We start from the raw sequence: 16781 nt of genomic DNA on the forward strand, positions 1-16781 counted from the left end.
GATAAACATGATTATTTGTATGTCAGAACTAGGTTCAGCTGATGCATTCAAGAAGTGTGAAAGCTGCCTACAGTGCATCCATTGTGAGAAGCAGTGTGATGTTTCATTGCATTTGACATTTCAATGAGCAGGTGATGCCATCATTAGCTGTTCAACTTGGAAACAGTTTACTTCTGTCTAGAGGTCGAACAGTTTGGAAAGAATAATTCAACAAAATGTTGTTTTTAGATATTTCAAGAGCAGCTATGATAATCATGGTTAGGGCACTCATTACCTTTCAAATTTACTGTATCTCAGCAGAAATGGGGCAGTTGTGACTATGTCCTTCCTTTCTCCAGCAAAAATGGGCAATCACAAACCACAGATGCACATTTTGAGTTTAATAATATATGGCTATAGCTTTATTAGATAATCGAACAAGGAAAGCTAATCCCAGAGTTTAAACCTCTCTATTTGCTTTGTCAGGGAGGCAGTGGCATAGCCAGGAAGTTTTGACAAGGGATGTGACAGTGAGATCTTCTAACAGTAAGCCTTCTAGCTGCCTCTGTATATTCTGGTGCTCCAATAGCCTCTCTCATGGAACGTCAAGCCTCATTCTGGTGCTCCAATAGCGTCTCTCTGGGAACTTCAAACCTCATTCTGGTGCTTCAGTAGCCTTTCTTGGTGTGTTCCAAACCTCATTCTGGTACGTTCAGTGTGTTCCAATCCTTACTCTGGCATCCATACTGAGGGGACAGGGGGTGCGTACACAACAGATGCCAGAAATGCCAAGTTACCCAGTTCCAGGCTGGAGACTTTTTGATCAGTCCTGATTTTGAACTTATATCCCAATTAAGAAGGAGATTCTATATATGGCACCTAAAAAAATTGGTGCTGAAAATCAGTACTTACTAAGCGTATTCAATAATCGGTACCTAAATTTAGGCGTCGATTATAGAATATGCTTAGTTGATATTTCAGCGCCGATATCTGCGAGCATCTATTTACACCAACGAAAACCTGGTGTAAATTTCAGCACGTAGATTTAGGCGTACTGGGCCATATTCTATAACTAGGCACCCAAATTTTGGAACGCCCATGAAACACCCATTTCCCCACCTATAACCACACCCCTTTTTACCTCCACGCGTTAGAAGTTCAGCACACATCGTTACAGAATACGCTTAGCAATTTATGCGCCTAAATTCTAATCAGTGACAATTAGTGCTCATTATTGCTTGTTAAGTTCTGTTTTCATTCCTCATTAGCTTGTTAAGCCAATTAAGTTACGCGTGGTGTTATAGAATCCACATCGATTTCAGCGCCTAAATCTAAGTGCACTATATAGAATCCGGGGGCAAGGGTTTAACATTCTTTAGTAAAATGTCCCCCTTATTTAAAACGTGTGCAATTTGCCTATCTACAATTGTAGACAAGTAACAAATTATTTTATTTTTATTTATTTATTGCATTTGTATCCCACATTTTCCCACCTATTTGCGGGCTCAGTGTGGCTTACAATACATTGTAATGATGGAAGTACAATTTGTTACAACACAATTATGGTTACATTTTGAGAAGTTAAGTTAGAACAAGGTCCAGGTATCGTTAAGGGGAGTAAAACAATGGGGAAAAACGATTGAACACAAGAAGAACAACGGATACTGGTAGGGCAACAGAACATTAGCAGGAGAACTTTCGAGCTTAATGTTTATTACCTGTAAAATTTAGGTTTAAGTTTGTTGAAGTTACGGGGGATAGTAGTACTGAGGAGAATGTATTGCTGCATTGTTTACAGTGTGTGTGGACTTCATGTGTTTTGATCTTTTTGATAAACTTTTTCAAAGAGATGAGTCTTTAATAGTTTACGGAAGTCGGTTAATTCATAGTTCGTTTTCAGATTTCGTGGTAATTTATTCCAGAATTGCGTGCTCATATAAGAGAAGGTTGATGCGTGCAGCATTTTGTATTTTATGCCTTTGCAATTAGGGAAGTGGAGGTTGAGGAAAGTTCGGGATGATCTTTTAGTGTTTCTGGGTGGTAGGTCTATTAAGTCAGACATGTAGGCTGGGGCTTCACCGTGAATGATTTTGTGGACTAGTGTGCATACTTTAAAAAGTAATGCGTTCCTTGAGTGGCAGCCAGTGTAACTTCTCTCGTAGGGGTTTCACACTTTCGTATTTTGGTTTCCCGAAGATGAGCCTGGCTGCTGTGTTCTGGGCTGTTTGAAGTTTCCTCAGTGTTTGTTCTTTACAACCTGCGTATAGTGAGTTGCAATAGTCCAGATGGCTGAGTACGAGTAATTGCACTAGGCTGCGGAAGACGGATCTTGTTAAGAATGGTCTTATTCTTTTCAATTTCCACATGCAGTAGAACATCTTTTTGGTTGTGTTGTTTGCGTGAGTTTCAAGTGTTAGGTGGCGGTCAATGGTGACTCCAAGGATTTTTAAAGTTTCTGAAATTGGAAGATTTAGTTTTGGTGTGTTTATTGCGGTGAATTCTTTCATGTTGTATTGGGAGGTAAGTATCAGGCATTGAGTTTTTTCTGCATTCAGTTTCAATCGAAATGCATCTGCCCAGGTGTTCATGATGTGTAAGCTTTGGTTGATTTCGTTAAAGATTTCTTTGCTGTCGTGTTTGAAAGGGATGTATATTGTTACATCGTCGGCGTATATGTATGGGTTAAGGTTATGTTTTGATAGAAGTTTTGCCAAGGGTATCATTATTAGGTTGAAAATAGTTGGTGATAGGGGTGATCCTTGCGGTACTCCACATTCTGGTGTCCATTCTGCTGACATAGTTGAGTGTGATGTGACTTGGTATGAGCGCAAGGTTAGGAACCCCTTGAACCAGTTTAGGACATTGCCTCCGATGCCGAAATATTCAAGTATGTGTAATAGGATTTCGTGGTTGACCATATCAAAAGCACTTGACATGTCGAATTGTAGGAGGAGTATATTGTTGCCGGTTGCAATCATTTGTTTAAATTTAGTCATTAGGGTAATTAATACTGTTTCTGTGCTGTGATTCGATCAGAATCCTGATTGGGCATCATGCAGTATTGACAACTTGTTTAGATAATTTGTAAGTTGTTTTGTTACCATCCCTTCAGTTATTTTGGTTATTAGTGGTATGGATGCTACTGGTCTATAGTTAGTTATTTCGCTTGCATTTTTCTTTGTGTCTTTGGGTAGTGGGGTAAGTAGAATTTTTCCTTTTGGGAAGAGTCCGTTTTGTAGCATGGAGTTTACATGGTTCGTTAGGTCTGTTATGAATTGTTGAGGAGCTGATTTCATGAGGTTGTTTGGGCATGTATCTAGTTTGCAGTAAGATTTGGCGAATCTTTTGAGTGTTTCAGAGATGAGGTCTTCTGATAGTAATTCGAATTCGGTCCAGGTTCTGTCTGCTGGGTATATTCCGACTTCTGGGTCTAGACAATCTAGGAGTGTGGCGTATTCAATAGGGCTGGCGGGTATTTTTAGTCGTAGTTGTATAATTTTCTCTTTGAAGTATTTTGCAAGGTTGTCAACACTTGGTATGTCTTTGCTGTTGTTTGTAACTGGTGTGGTGTCTAGTAGTTTATTCACAAGGTAGAAGAGTTTGTGTGTGTCTTTGTAGTTTGGTCCAATCATTGTTTTGTAATGTAGTCTTTTGGTCTGTTTTATGGTGTATTTGTATTTCCTCTGAAGTAGTTTCCAGGCATTTAGTGTTTGTTCATCTTTCTTTTTGTTCCATGCGTGTTCTAGTTTCCTGACTTGTGTTTTGAGTTTTTTCAGTTCTTCGGTGAACCATGGATTTGATTTTTTCCTGTGTGATGTTCTTGTTTGCATTAAAAAGGGCAGGCTGAAGAAAAAGAACCTTAACCAGGACAAACTTGAAAGTTACAGGCCAGTATCCAACATCCCGTTTCTAGGGAAACTCTTAGAACAAACAGTCTGTATTCAACTTAATGAATGGCTAGAAATGAGTAACTGGCTAGATCCGTGTCAATCTGGATTCAGATCTGGTTATGGAACAGAAACAGTCCTCATATCGCTGCTAGATGATCTTCACAGAAACCGAGACAAGGGATTCACCTCGATGTTAGCACTGCTAGATTTCTGAGCAGCTTTTGACACTGTGGATCATGATATCTTGCTAGCACGACTGACAGAAACAGGTATCAATGGAACAGTACTTGCCTGGTTCAGATCCTATCTGTCAGATAGGCAACAATCCATAATGTTTGGCAGCAACTCGTCACCACCATGGACACTGACCTGTGGGGTACCACAAGGATTGATACTGTCACCTATTCTGTTCAATATCTATCTCAAGCCACTAGCTGATCTGATTCGGTCAATGGATACTCAGTTCTACATCTATGCGGATGATGTGCAGCTACTCATATCTATTGAACCTGACTTACCTACAGCCTTGAATAAACTGATTACTTGTCTAACATCAATTCAAGAATAGGCTAAACACAACAAACTTTGCCTGAACCCAAGTAAAACCGAGCTTCTCTGGGTCCCTAACACAAGTGGATACATACCTGACATCAAAATCCCTTTTGGGAAGTACAAACTCCCCCTCAAATCACAAGTCAGGAACCTTGGAATACAGTTAGATTCAACACTTACTCTGATTCCCCAAATCCAAGCAACCTTCAAGAGCTGCTTCTACTATTTGCGACAGCGACGCTGCCTGTCTCCTTATATTGAGAAGGTAAATTTTATTCCAGTTGTACATGCCATGGTAACATCAAGACTGGATTACTGCAATGCACTATACAATGGTCTGACTACAAAGGGCCTGCACCAGCTCCAGTTGAATCAGAATGCAGCAGCAAGACTCACAGAAGATATCTCTCTTCCTTCCTCACTGACTTTGATGTCTGGCTTTCTGTTTTTCTTGATCCCTCAGTTCCATCCCTCATTCTCGGAGACTTTAACATACACGCTGATGACCCATCCGACTCTCACGCTTCCCAGTTTCTCACTCTAACATCCTCCTTCAACCTCCAGCTGTGCTTCACCACCCCTACTCACCAAAATGGCCATTGCCTTGACCTCGTCCTCTCCTCTTCCGGCTCACCCTCCAATTTCCACACCTCAGCTCTTCCTCAGTCCCGCCCAACATTAACCACTACTTCCAGGAATATCCAGGCTATTGGCCCTCCCACCTTATCCTCTAGTATTTCTAATCTCCTCCCCTCCATCATGTCCTCCGAGTCTGTCGACAAGGCTGTCTCCGATTATAATGTCACTCTCTCCTCTGCTCTGGACACCCTCGCACCATCCCACAAGGCGTACTAATACCCAGCCCTGGTTGACCCCTTGCATCCGTTACCTTCGCTCCTGCGCCCGATCTGCTGAACGCCTCTGGAGGAAATCTAGCACCTATTCAGATTTCCTTCATTGCAAATTCATGCTATCCTCCTTCCACTTCTCCCTATTCCTTGCCAAACAGGACTACTACACCCAATTGACCAATTCTCTCAGCTCCAACCCTCATCGTCTCTTCGCCACCCTTAACTCCCTCCTCAAAGTGCCCTCCGCTCCCACCCCCCCCCCCCTCACTCTCTCCTCAAGCACTGGCTGACTACTTCCACAACAAGGTGCAAAAGATCAACCTTGAGTTCACTACCAAGCCACCTCCTCCCCTTCACCCTTCAACCCTCTCCCTCAACCAACCAACCCTGGCCTCTTTCTCCTTTCCTGATATCACCGAGGAGGAAACCGCCCGCCTTCTTTCTTCCTCGAAATGCACCACTTGTTCCTCTGATCCCATCCCCACCAACTTACTTAACACCATCTCTCATACTATCACCCCCTCCATCTGTCATATCCTCAACCTCTCTCTCTCTCCACTGCAACTGTTCCTGACACCTTCAAGCACGCCGTAGTCACACCTCTCCTCAAAAAACCATCATTTGACCCTACCTGCCCCTCCACTACCGCCCCATCTCCCTCCTACTCTTCCTCTCCAAAATACTTGAGCGCGCTGTTCACAGCCGCTGCCTTGATTTTCTCTCCTCTCAGGCCATCCTCGATCCGCTTCAATCCGTTTTTCGCCCTCTACACTCGACAGAAAAAGTACTCTCTAAAGTCTGTAATGACCTGTTCCTTGCCAAATCCAGAGGCCACTACTCCATCCTCATCCTCCTCGATCTGTCCGCCGCTTTTGACACTGTCAATCATGACTTACTTCTTGCCACACTGTCCTCATTTGGGTTCCAGGGCCCTGTCCTCTCCTGGTTCTCCTCTTATCTCTCCCACCACACCTTCAGAGTACACTCTCATGGATCTTCCTCCACCCCCATCCCGCTCTCTGTTGGAGTTCCCCAGGGATCTGTCCTTGGACCCCTTCTTTTTTCAATCTACACCTCTTCCCTGGGCTCACTGATCTCATCTCATGGTTTCCAGTATCATCTTTATGCTGATGACACCAAGCTGTATCTCTCCACACCAGACATCACCGCGGAGACACAGGCCAAGGTTTTAGCCTGCTTATCCGACATTGCTGCATGGATGTTCAACCACCACCTGAAACTGAACATGGCCAAGACCGAGCTTATCGTCTTTCCACCAAAACCCACTTCTCCTCTTCCTCCGCTCTCGATCTCAGTTGAGAACACCCTCATCTTCCCTGTCTCATCCGCCTGCAACCTCGGAGTCATCTTCGACTCCTCTCTCTCCTTCTCTGCGCATATCCAGCAGACAGCCAAGACCTGTCGCTTCTTCCTCTTTAACATCAGCAAAATTCGTCCTTTCCTCTCTGAGCACACCACCCGAACTCTCATCCATGCCCTCATTACCTCTCGCCTTGACTACTGCAACCTACTCCTCACTGGCCTCCCACTTAACCATCTATCTCTCCTTCAATCCGTTCAGAACTCTGCTGCACGTCTTATATTCCAACTGAACCGTTATAATCATATCACCCCTCTCCTCAGGTCACTTCACTGGCTTCCGGTCAGATACTGCATACAGTTCAAGCTTCTCCTTCTTACCTACAAATGTACTCAGTCTGCAGCCCCTCATTACCTCTCTACTCTCATCTCCCCTTACATTCCCGCCTGAAACCTCCACTCACAGGACAAATCCCTCCTCTCAGTACCCTTCTCCACCACCGCCAACTCCAGGCTCCGCCCATTCTGCCTCGCCTCACCCTATGCTTGGAATAAACTTCCTGAGCCCGTACAGCAAGCCCCCTCCCTACCCATCTTCAAATCCCTGCTCAAAGCACACCTCTTCAACGTTGCTTTCGGCACCTAACCTTTATACCTATCAGAAAATCTAGACTGCCCCAACTTGACTGCCCCTACTTGACTGACTGTACATTTGTCCTTTAGATTGTAAGCTCTTTGAGCAGGGACTGTCCTTCTATGTTAAATTGTACAGCACTGCGTAACCCTAGTAGCGCTTTAGAAATGTTAAATAGTAGTAGTAGTAGTAGTAGAAGATTGCAAGCGACATGATCACATCACACCATTTTTGCAAAAACTTCATTGGCTACCAGTACAGTACAGGGCTACATTTAAAACTCTATGTCTGATCTTCATGAAAGGAAATGGCCCTGAGTATCTGAAGAATAGGATGATCCTCCACACATCGCCAAGGACACTAAGGTCCTCCCAAGGACTGTCACTAACCACACCCTCTCCAAAAGGCATTACACAATGTGATACCCGCAAGCGAGTCTTCTCCGGAGTAGCCCCCACACTCTGAAATGCACTGCCTGAAAGGCTCCGCTTAACACAAGACTGTCTCTACTTCAGGAAGCAGGTGAAAGCTTGGCTCTTCAACCAAGCCTTTAATGGAAGAAGTAACAAACTTGTTACTCTCATTCAGGCACACAAGGAGTGACTCGGGCTGCACCTACTCTTTATCCACTCCTGCTCTAGCTGATATAATATTTAACCATCTCTCTGACCTCATTTGGAACTTTCTTCAAATCAGTTACCTTACTTTCTAACTCTTCCTACTTTCTTACCCATCTATATGTCACAACTTTGCCTTATCCTTCACCATCAATTATAGTGTTCTATTACATATTGTGTTGACATTGCAAATAGTATACCATGCCATACTTTGTATTGTTAGTTGAATATTTCTACTGCTGTAACTGCCTATTGCTCATGTTCAATCTATTCATACTGTACACTTTGAGTGAATTCCTTTAAAAAGGTGGTAAATAAATCCTAATAAATAAAATGGAGTACTCAATTTAGTATTGACACAAAATTATCCAAAGTTGTTAAAGTGCATGCTGACTGCAAGACTGGAATACTGGGTGTCCAAACGGCTTAATGTGGATAAATGCAAAGCAGGGGCATAGCTAGACAACAGATTTTGGGTGGGCCTAGGCAAGAAGTGGGTGGGCACCAAGTGTTCTCCCCCCCCCCCAAAAAAAAAAGAAAATATCTCAGCTGGCGAGAAAACGCTTCTTTCCATCTTGGCAGTCTGAAGCAGGCATGACTGAAAACTGAGAATGCACAGGTGCCGGTATCACTGAGAGTAGTGTTTTCAGGGGGAAGTCTTCAGCTGGCGAAGCTTGGGATCCCCACCAGCTACTGCTAAACATGTGCTACTGTTGGGTGGGCCTGAGCCCAAAGTGGGTGGGCCAGGCCCACCTGTGGCTATGCCACTGATGCAAAGTGACGCACCTTGGGAAGAACAACCTAAATTACATAAGTATTGCCATACTTGGACAGACCAAAGGTCCATCAAGCCCAGCATTCTGTTTCCAACAGTGGCCAATCCAGGTCACAAATACCTGGCAAGATCCCAAAAAAGTACAAAACATTTTATACTGCTTATCCCAGAAATAGTGGATTTTCCCCAAGTCCATTTAATAATGGACTTTTCCTTTAGAAAGCCGTCCAGACCTTTTTAAAACTCCGTTAAGCTAACCGCCTTTACCACATTCTCTGGCAACAAATTCCAGAGTTTAATTGCACGTTGAGTGAAGAAACATTTTCTCTGATTCGTTTTAAATTTACTATATTGTAGCTTCATCGCATGCCCCCTAGTCCTAATATTTTTGGAAAGCGTAAATAGACACTTCACATCTACCTGTTCAACTCCACTCATTATTTTATAGACCTCTATCATATCTCTCCTCAGCCGCCTTTTCTCCAAGCTGAAGAGCCTTAGCTGCTTCAGCCTTTCCTCATAGGGAAGTCGTTCCATCCCCTTTACCATTTTCGTTGCCCTTCTCTGTACCTTTTCTAATTCCACTATATCTTTTTTGAGATGCGGCAACCAGAATTGAACACAATATTCAAGGTGCGGTCACACCATGGAGCAATACAAAGGTATTATAACGTCCTCATTTTTGTTTTCCATTCCTTTCCTAATAATACCTAACATTCTATTTGCTTTCTTAGCCGCAGCAGCACACTGAGCAGAAGGTTTCAACGTATCATCAACGACGACACCTAGATCCCTTTCTTAGTCCGCGACTCCTAACGTGGAACCTTGCATGACGTAGCTATAATTCAGGTTCCTCTTTCCCACATGCATCACTTTGCACTTGCTCACATTAAATGTCATCTGCCATTTAGACGCCCAGTCTCCCAGTCTCGTAAGGTCCTCTTGTAAGTTTTCACAATCCTCCTGCAATTTAACAACTTTGAATAACTTTGTGTCATCAGCACGGGATTCCCGCAAACCCCATTTCCATTCAGCTCTCCACTCTGCATTCCACATACTGGCACCTTTGTTATGGAATTCTATTCCAGAACATTCTTAATTAGAACCTACTGTCCCAGCGTTCAAATCTGCTCTTAAAACCTATTTCTTTGAACAAGCACTAACTAGGTGGTGGCTGACCAAGCCATTATTATTTGTGAAGACCAACTGATGTCCTTTCCTTCCCTTCTTTTCTGCCTTGACTATTTCAGCCTTGATGTAAACCACTTTGACTTTTTTAATGAATTGTGCTTTATCCGACCTCGGTATGAAGAATAGCTGAGCTCTGTAATTTGTTGTGAGAGGATGTAGTAAAGGCAGTTAGTGTAGCTGTATTTAAAAAAAAGGTTTGGGCAAATTCCTGGCAATAAAGTAAATAAATCCTTATTAAGGACGAGTTGGGGAAAGCCACTCTTATCCCTGGAAGAAGTAGAATGGAATTATGCTGCTTTTTTGGAATCTGCTTCATATTTGTGACCTGGATTGGCCACACTTAGAAACCAGATGCTGAGTTAGATGGACCTTTAGCCCGATCAAGCATGGCAATTCTTATGTTCTTTTCATTCTTGGAAAAATAATGCCAGCTTCGATTTATTTTTCTTTGTCTGGAATGATCGGACAGCTAACACATAGGCTGATGCTTCTAGATGCGATTCTTAAAGGATCTGGTGCTTAATAACTCCTACCAATGTTCCCTCTAAGCTATGTGGGAGTCTTTCACCTACATTCCTGCCAGTGAGGGTGCTGTTTCAATATCATATTTTGAATAGCAGGGACAAGCAAGTTCTGCATGTCCCTGATGATTGAAAATACAACATTGTAACATCACCCCCCACTGGCAGGAATGAGGCTGGAAGACTCCTGCACAACTTCGAGGGAACATTGGCTCTTACACAGAACCCCCTTATCCTTCAAGCGAGACAATCTACCCCTTAAAGTCACCACCAGACATCAGTGAAGGCAACACATGTTCCTCCCAGAAGACCTCCCTCCAAACAAGGAAAGGAAAGGTAACTAATCCCTCTGAAGTCACCTCCCAATGCCCTCCCCCCCCAAAAAAAAGAAGCCTTCCTGTCCTCTTGAAGAACCCCCATCCCCTCTTGTAGACCTCCCCTCCCCCTTATGCCTACCTCAGAAATCCCTGCAGATCTAGGAATATGGTACAGGAATAATTCCCGGTCACTCCCTCCCTGTCTGGCTCTGGGTATAAGGTGCCTGTCAACCCCTAACTGTAGTCTGGTTGCATTGCCCTTACATGGCAGTTTGACTACTACTAGGGGTCAAGGCGCCATTTTAAACCCAGAGCCAGATGAATCAAGAGTTACTGGGTATTGTTGCTGCTCTGTACCCCTAGTCCACCTGGGATTTCTGAGGTAGGCTCAGAGGGGAGGTTTATGGGAGGGTGAAGGGCCTTTGGGAAGGATGGGGTTCAGGGGAACTTCCAGGGAGAGGAGAGGGCCCATGTAAGGTGGGTTGTCTTGACAAGGGCCCAGGTGGCGGATTGTCTTGAAAGGAGGAGGGGAGGCCCATGCATTTTTACAGGCACCAACCCCATTAAGAGAGGCTACTTTGGGAGCAGAAATCACCAACCTGTGGTACTGAATTACCACAGATTAGTAACTCCTGGCATAAATTAAGCTATAGTAAAGTGTGAAATTTGTAACTAGCCCCTTTAGTAGTAGTAGTAGTATGTACTGCCATGTGTAAGAAAAGAATTTGATTTCTGGGTCAAGTTTTATTTTATCTGGGCTGGCAGGAGATAAAAAAAAAAGCCACAAGGAAATGTTCATAACCCCTGGATACAAGAAGTGTAAGTGTTGCTCAATGGAAACAACTATTGGCAAGATTTAGGTGTATGAATACCAAGCTCTGTAGGGAGCTGTGGTCTGTGGTCCCTATATGAGGAACATCACTATAATGGGTGACTAGACCATGGGGAAAGAAAGAAACTATGAAATAGGGAGAAATCCTTGGGTATTTATTTATTTATTTGTAGCATTTATACCCCGCTCTTTCCCGCTCAATAGCAGGTTCAGTGCGGCTTACAATAAATGGGAACAATATGTAACAGAGATAACACAATGTATGGATACATCAAATTACAGAAATAACAAGTTGTAAAGAGAATGAGAAGATGAAGGGATATGGGGGCAAGATAAGGTGTGGATAGTGTTAGTGGTTTGGATTAGTGATGTAGTTTGGGTACTTAGATTAAGTTGGTTCATTCAAATAGGCTCATTTGAAGAGGTATGTTTTCAACAGCTTTCGGAAGGGTAGAAGTTCGTTGGTTGTTCTGATGTGTCTTGGTATGGCGTTCCAGAGTTGACTGCCTATCACGGAAAAGTTGGAAGCGTAGTAGGTTTTGTATTTGAGGCCTTTGCAATTAGGAAGGTGAAGATTGAGATATGTTCGGGAGGATTTGGTCCTGTTCCTGTCTGGGAGGTCGATTAGTTTGGTCATGTAGCTTGGAGATTCTCCATGGAGGATCTTGTGGATCAGTGTGTGTATTTTGAAGTTTATTCGCTCTTTGATGGGGAGCCAGTGTATTTTTGCGGAGTGGTGTTGCACTTTCAAATCGTGATTTACCAAAAATAAGTCTGGCTGCCGTGTTTTGGGCGGTTTGGAGTTTTTTCAGGATTTGGGCAGTGCAACTAATGAAGATGCTATTGCAGTAGTCGGCGTGGGTGAGTACTGTGGATTGTAGCAAGTTGCGGTGAAGGTTCATGATACTGTAAGGCCAACAGAGACCATTTCCAATTAAGGGGTGTAGATACCAATGTAGGCTACCACTAAGACGTGTTATTTTACCACAGGTCCGATTTTATGTAATGAGACCTAATTACTAATAAGTGAGATTAACAGTACATTAACACGTCTTAATGGTAGCCGATATTGCTAATTTCCCCCTTAAGTTGGAAAACAAAAAGGAGCAAAAACAGGTGAAAGGTTAAAAAAAAAACTGTTCATTGGTAAAGCATATTTAATAGAATGACCTTCTGTTTGACTTGTTATGACAGCTGGCCGTTGTGCTGAACATGAAGTACATGAATTCACTTCATTTAGATGTAAAAGTAAGCTGTCTTAGTCTGTAGATGATACAAAAAATACTCCTTGTCACTATGTCATTCGGCATTTGTGCTTGTAATCTCTCTCATTGTTAATTTGATTCATTTTAATGAATCTTTTCACATTACAGTATCATGGGCTGGTGTTTTGATTATAATGCTTAATTTGAATCTAATAGCAAAGAGTGATTTGATTATAGTGTGCTTGTCTATATTGCTAGATTACTCCGAACAGAAATGATGCATCAAGATTCTTAGCAAGTCAGACACTTTTTAACATATCCATTATAACAGAGATACCAAAAGACCAAATTTAAGAATCTTTATGGAAGCACAATACACTGTTATTAAACTGTTAGATGTCTGAACAGAACAAGTGGTATGGAGCCTCAGACAGTATCTGGAGAACAATGTAATGTTGTCCAGTCTGCCAATCTTCACAGTCAAGGAACAGGGCCATAGCCAGCTATGTACATCAGTGTGCAATCGTTTGTCTTCCTGCAAAAAATGTGAGCTAAATCCAAATCCCCTCACCCCTGTGGAGACTTCAGTGTAGTCATATTAATAGAGCAAGAATTACAAAGTTGTTTCTGCCATTTTGGGGCAGATTCTATATAAGGCGCCTACAACATCTGCACAGTAAACATTTTTTGGCTAAGTGTATTCTATAAGCGGTGCCTAGATTTAGGCGTGGTAAATAGAATACACTTAGTTTATATCCCAGTGCCTAAAACTACACACCTCCATTTACACCAATGAAAATGTGGCATAACCCCTCCGAAGGGACACCACCTTGTAAGTGGTGGAGGGGCTTCCGTGTTTCAATGACTCAGAGGGCTATGCTGTAGGGTTACCCATATCAGACAGGCCTCTGAGTAGAAACCAGACAAAGAGTGTCCCAACCTGGAGGATCCAAGATGGCGTTGAGGGAGGACGTAAGCTAGTTGAGTTCCCGTTTTACACCAGAATGCCTGAAGAAGAGGGCGCACTCCCCAGAGAATGGGGAAGAGAAAAGGCAAAGCCATGGTGCTGTCCTCCTCGAACACGGCTGGGGTTCCCACCACTTCCCAGTCTATTTTGGAGAGATTCGGGGTCATAACATCGGGGATATCGGTTCTTACTTCAGGGAACAGCAAGGCTTTATTGCCGAATCTCAGTGGAGGGAGTGACTTTCAGTCCCCCTGTTGGCACGACCCCTCCAAGACCCGGAAATAGTAATGCTTCGCTATGGAGGTCAATAATGGAAACGCCCGAAGTGGGTTAGGATTTTCACATGACCTGAGGAGGTCCTGGCGCAGCATCGACTCGGATAATAAACCAACTGGGGGATTGGAGAGTGAGCTCTTCCCCCCAAAGATATCTGGAGCGGTTTCTGTGGAGAAATTGGACTTGGTGAAGCCAATAATGTCATAATGGACGTACTATAGGAACTGCAGCAGAATGCGAATAACTCTCTTCTTCAGATGTTTAAAATTTTTCACTATGTGAGTTAAAGAATTTATATTAATACTTATCTAACAAAGTGGAAGTCCAAGATATAAAAATAGAGACTTTGATTACTGAAATGGCTTCTCTATGAAAATCAGATAATTTGGTAATGAAGAATAGTTATCTTTCTTGTAAAAATTGGAATTTCTGGAGTACCAATTAAGGGAAAATAACGTGAGAATGATAAATTTACCTATAATATCCTATATATCAGCTACTGAATTCTTGAAGAAATATTTCTCTGATACTTTGCTAATATCTTCTGATAGCCACCTTTTGGTGACTAAAATTATATTTCCTTTAAAATCTTCTTTATCAGAGAAAAGAGATGTAAGTTTAACTGACATTTTGGAAAATTCAGAAGTTATAGATAGAGTTATTATTAGTGACTTTCGTCTTTGATTTAGATAGGAACAATGTTTTGAAATTGCATTTCCGATACATGGTTGATAGTTCTTTGGGTTCAAAGATGATATATTTTCTGACACATCAAGGGAATCGCAGACTGGGAGGTGTGAGGTCTTGGCTTTTAAGCCAGGAATCATTGCCCTAGGTGGGACCTTCCTAGCGCGATTCCCTTGTAAGTGTTTTATTTCCTTATTACTTATTTGTTTGAACCTAAGAAATTATAAGAGTTTGTGGAAACAGATGAAGAATCCTCTGCAGCAACTTCCTTCAGTTACCACTGTACCGGCTGCAATAACCGATTAACCTTCCTCCCTCAGAAAATGTGAAGTGTAAGATTAACCATTTTGAGTTTTTCTTATTTTCTTTAAGATTGTTTTCCTGATCTTGGATCTTCCAATTGTGGACAATTGTATAAATATATATGTTGTTGAGAGAAGATGTTTTCCTTTTTATATTAATTTCTGTATTTCCTTACATTTATGTGATAAATGTGAATGTAATTAAGTAAAATGATAAATAAAATAAAATAAAAAAAGAAAATGTGGCATAAATCCGGCACAGTGCAGTGGTTACAACTTTATCAGCAGTGGTACAGCTGCATTGGTCTTAAGGAGGTTATATCTTGCATTGAGGCATCTTGGTAAAAACTCTAATTTCAGTGAGCATTAGGGAAACAAGATAATTTTGGACAACCTCCTCACTAATTTTAGTGGCCATGGGAACTGTTGCAGAAATTGGTAATAAACCCATGGAAGGAGGCCTGGGTTTTGTATCAAGTATCTATCATGTAAGACTCAAACTTGAAGATGAAATGGCTGGCATGCAGGTATTTTTGCCAGAATTTTACAGGCCTTCAATACACAAAGTCATTTTTTTGGAAACAAAGCTACAAATTGAATTCATTGGCTTCTCAGGAGGGTGAAGTTACTTACATAAAGTCACGAGGGGCTTCAGTGGGATTTGAACCCTGACTCTCAGTCTGCTGCTCTATCTAATAGGCTACTCTTAGGGGCCCTTTTACTAAGCCACGTATGTGCCCACGCATGCCCAATGAACACCAATTTGGATCTACTGCCTGGCTACCGCGTGGCCTGGGTGGTAATTTCATTTTTTACGCGTGCCAGAAAATTTCCGGCTCGTGGCGCTAACCAGGCAGTAATCGCAGTGTACAGATGCGCTGACGATTACCACCTGGTTAACACGGGAGACTTTACCGCTAAGTCAGTGGGTGACGGTAAGGTCCGAGGCCCAAAATGGATGCATGCCAATTTTTATTTTGCCACACGTCCATTCTCGGCCCCCCCCCAAAAGCCTTTTTTGCAAGTGCACTGAAAAATGGACCTGCGCGCGTCCAAAACGCGCGTCTACACCAGCGCAGGCCATTTTTCAGTGCACCTTAGTAAAAGGACCCCTTAATTTGCAACAGCAAGAACTAAAACATGTTAAGTGCAAAGGCTGTGCAGTAATTGCCAGGAACATACCCGGCAAGTTCTCGGCAATTATGACACTGAAAACTGCACTAGTGCGCATAAACGTGACACGAAGAAGGAAGTATTGCCTTCTAAAGCTAGTCAAAAAATGTATTGTTATGATTGTTGCGGTTCGTCTTTGTTGGTTCTGCTTACTCAGACGTAGGAAGACGTGGACAACCGCAACAATCATGACGCCAACAGCAGAAGTCTAAGAGAACATATATTAAGTTACTCCAATAAAAAAGGTATCATCTTTTGTTTTATTTTATTTTAATTCATTTCTTTTAAAAGTAGACTAACGTGGCCTACCACATTATTGTACCTTTCCCATGTCATTTTGTATCATTTTTTGTGGGTTTTTTCCCTTCGTCGTAGGAAATAGAAAAATATTTTCTACCACGAGAAACATCGCACGCCAAATTCGACATTGCCGCTGGGTGGGCGCACTAACCGGGCAGTTGTGTCAATTTGGCGCATGCTACATGCGCGATAGCCCTACTGCCACTTTGTAAAAGTGCCCCTTACACTTACAAAGTTACACGTTAACCTATGGAACTTTGTAAGTCTAAGTGCTTTGAAAATAAGCCCCATAGGTTCCTACGGAACTTTGTACGTCTATGTGCTTTCAAAATGAGTACCTTACAGGGGTGTAGCCAGACAGCAGATTTTGGGTGGGCCTAGTCAAGAAGTGG

General features: G+C 42.6%; 1 protein-coding gene across 1 annotated transcript in view; it reads left to right on the forward strand.

Annotated features, from left to right (window-relative positions):
* Positions 1-16781, forward strand: part of GRIN2A (glutamate ionotropic receptor NMDA type subunit 2A) — a 523242-nt gene that overhangs the window by 433398 nt on the left and 73063 nt on the right. The window lies entirely within an intron of this gene.

This window comes from Microcaecilia unicolor, chromosome 8 (genome assembly GCF_901765095.1).
Source record: "Microcaecilia unicolor chromosome 8, aMicUni1.1, whole genome shotgun sequence".
Lineage (NCBI taxonomy): Eukaryota > Metazoa > Chordata > Amphibia > Gymnophiona > Siphonopidae > Microcaecilia > Microcaecilia unicolor.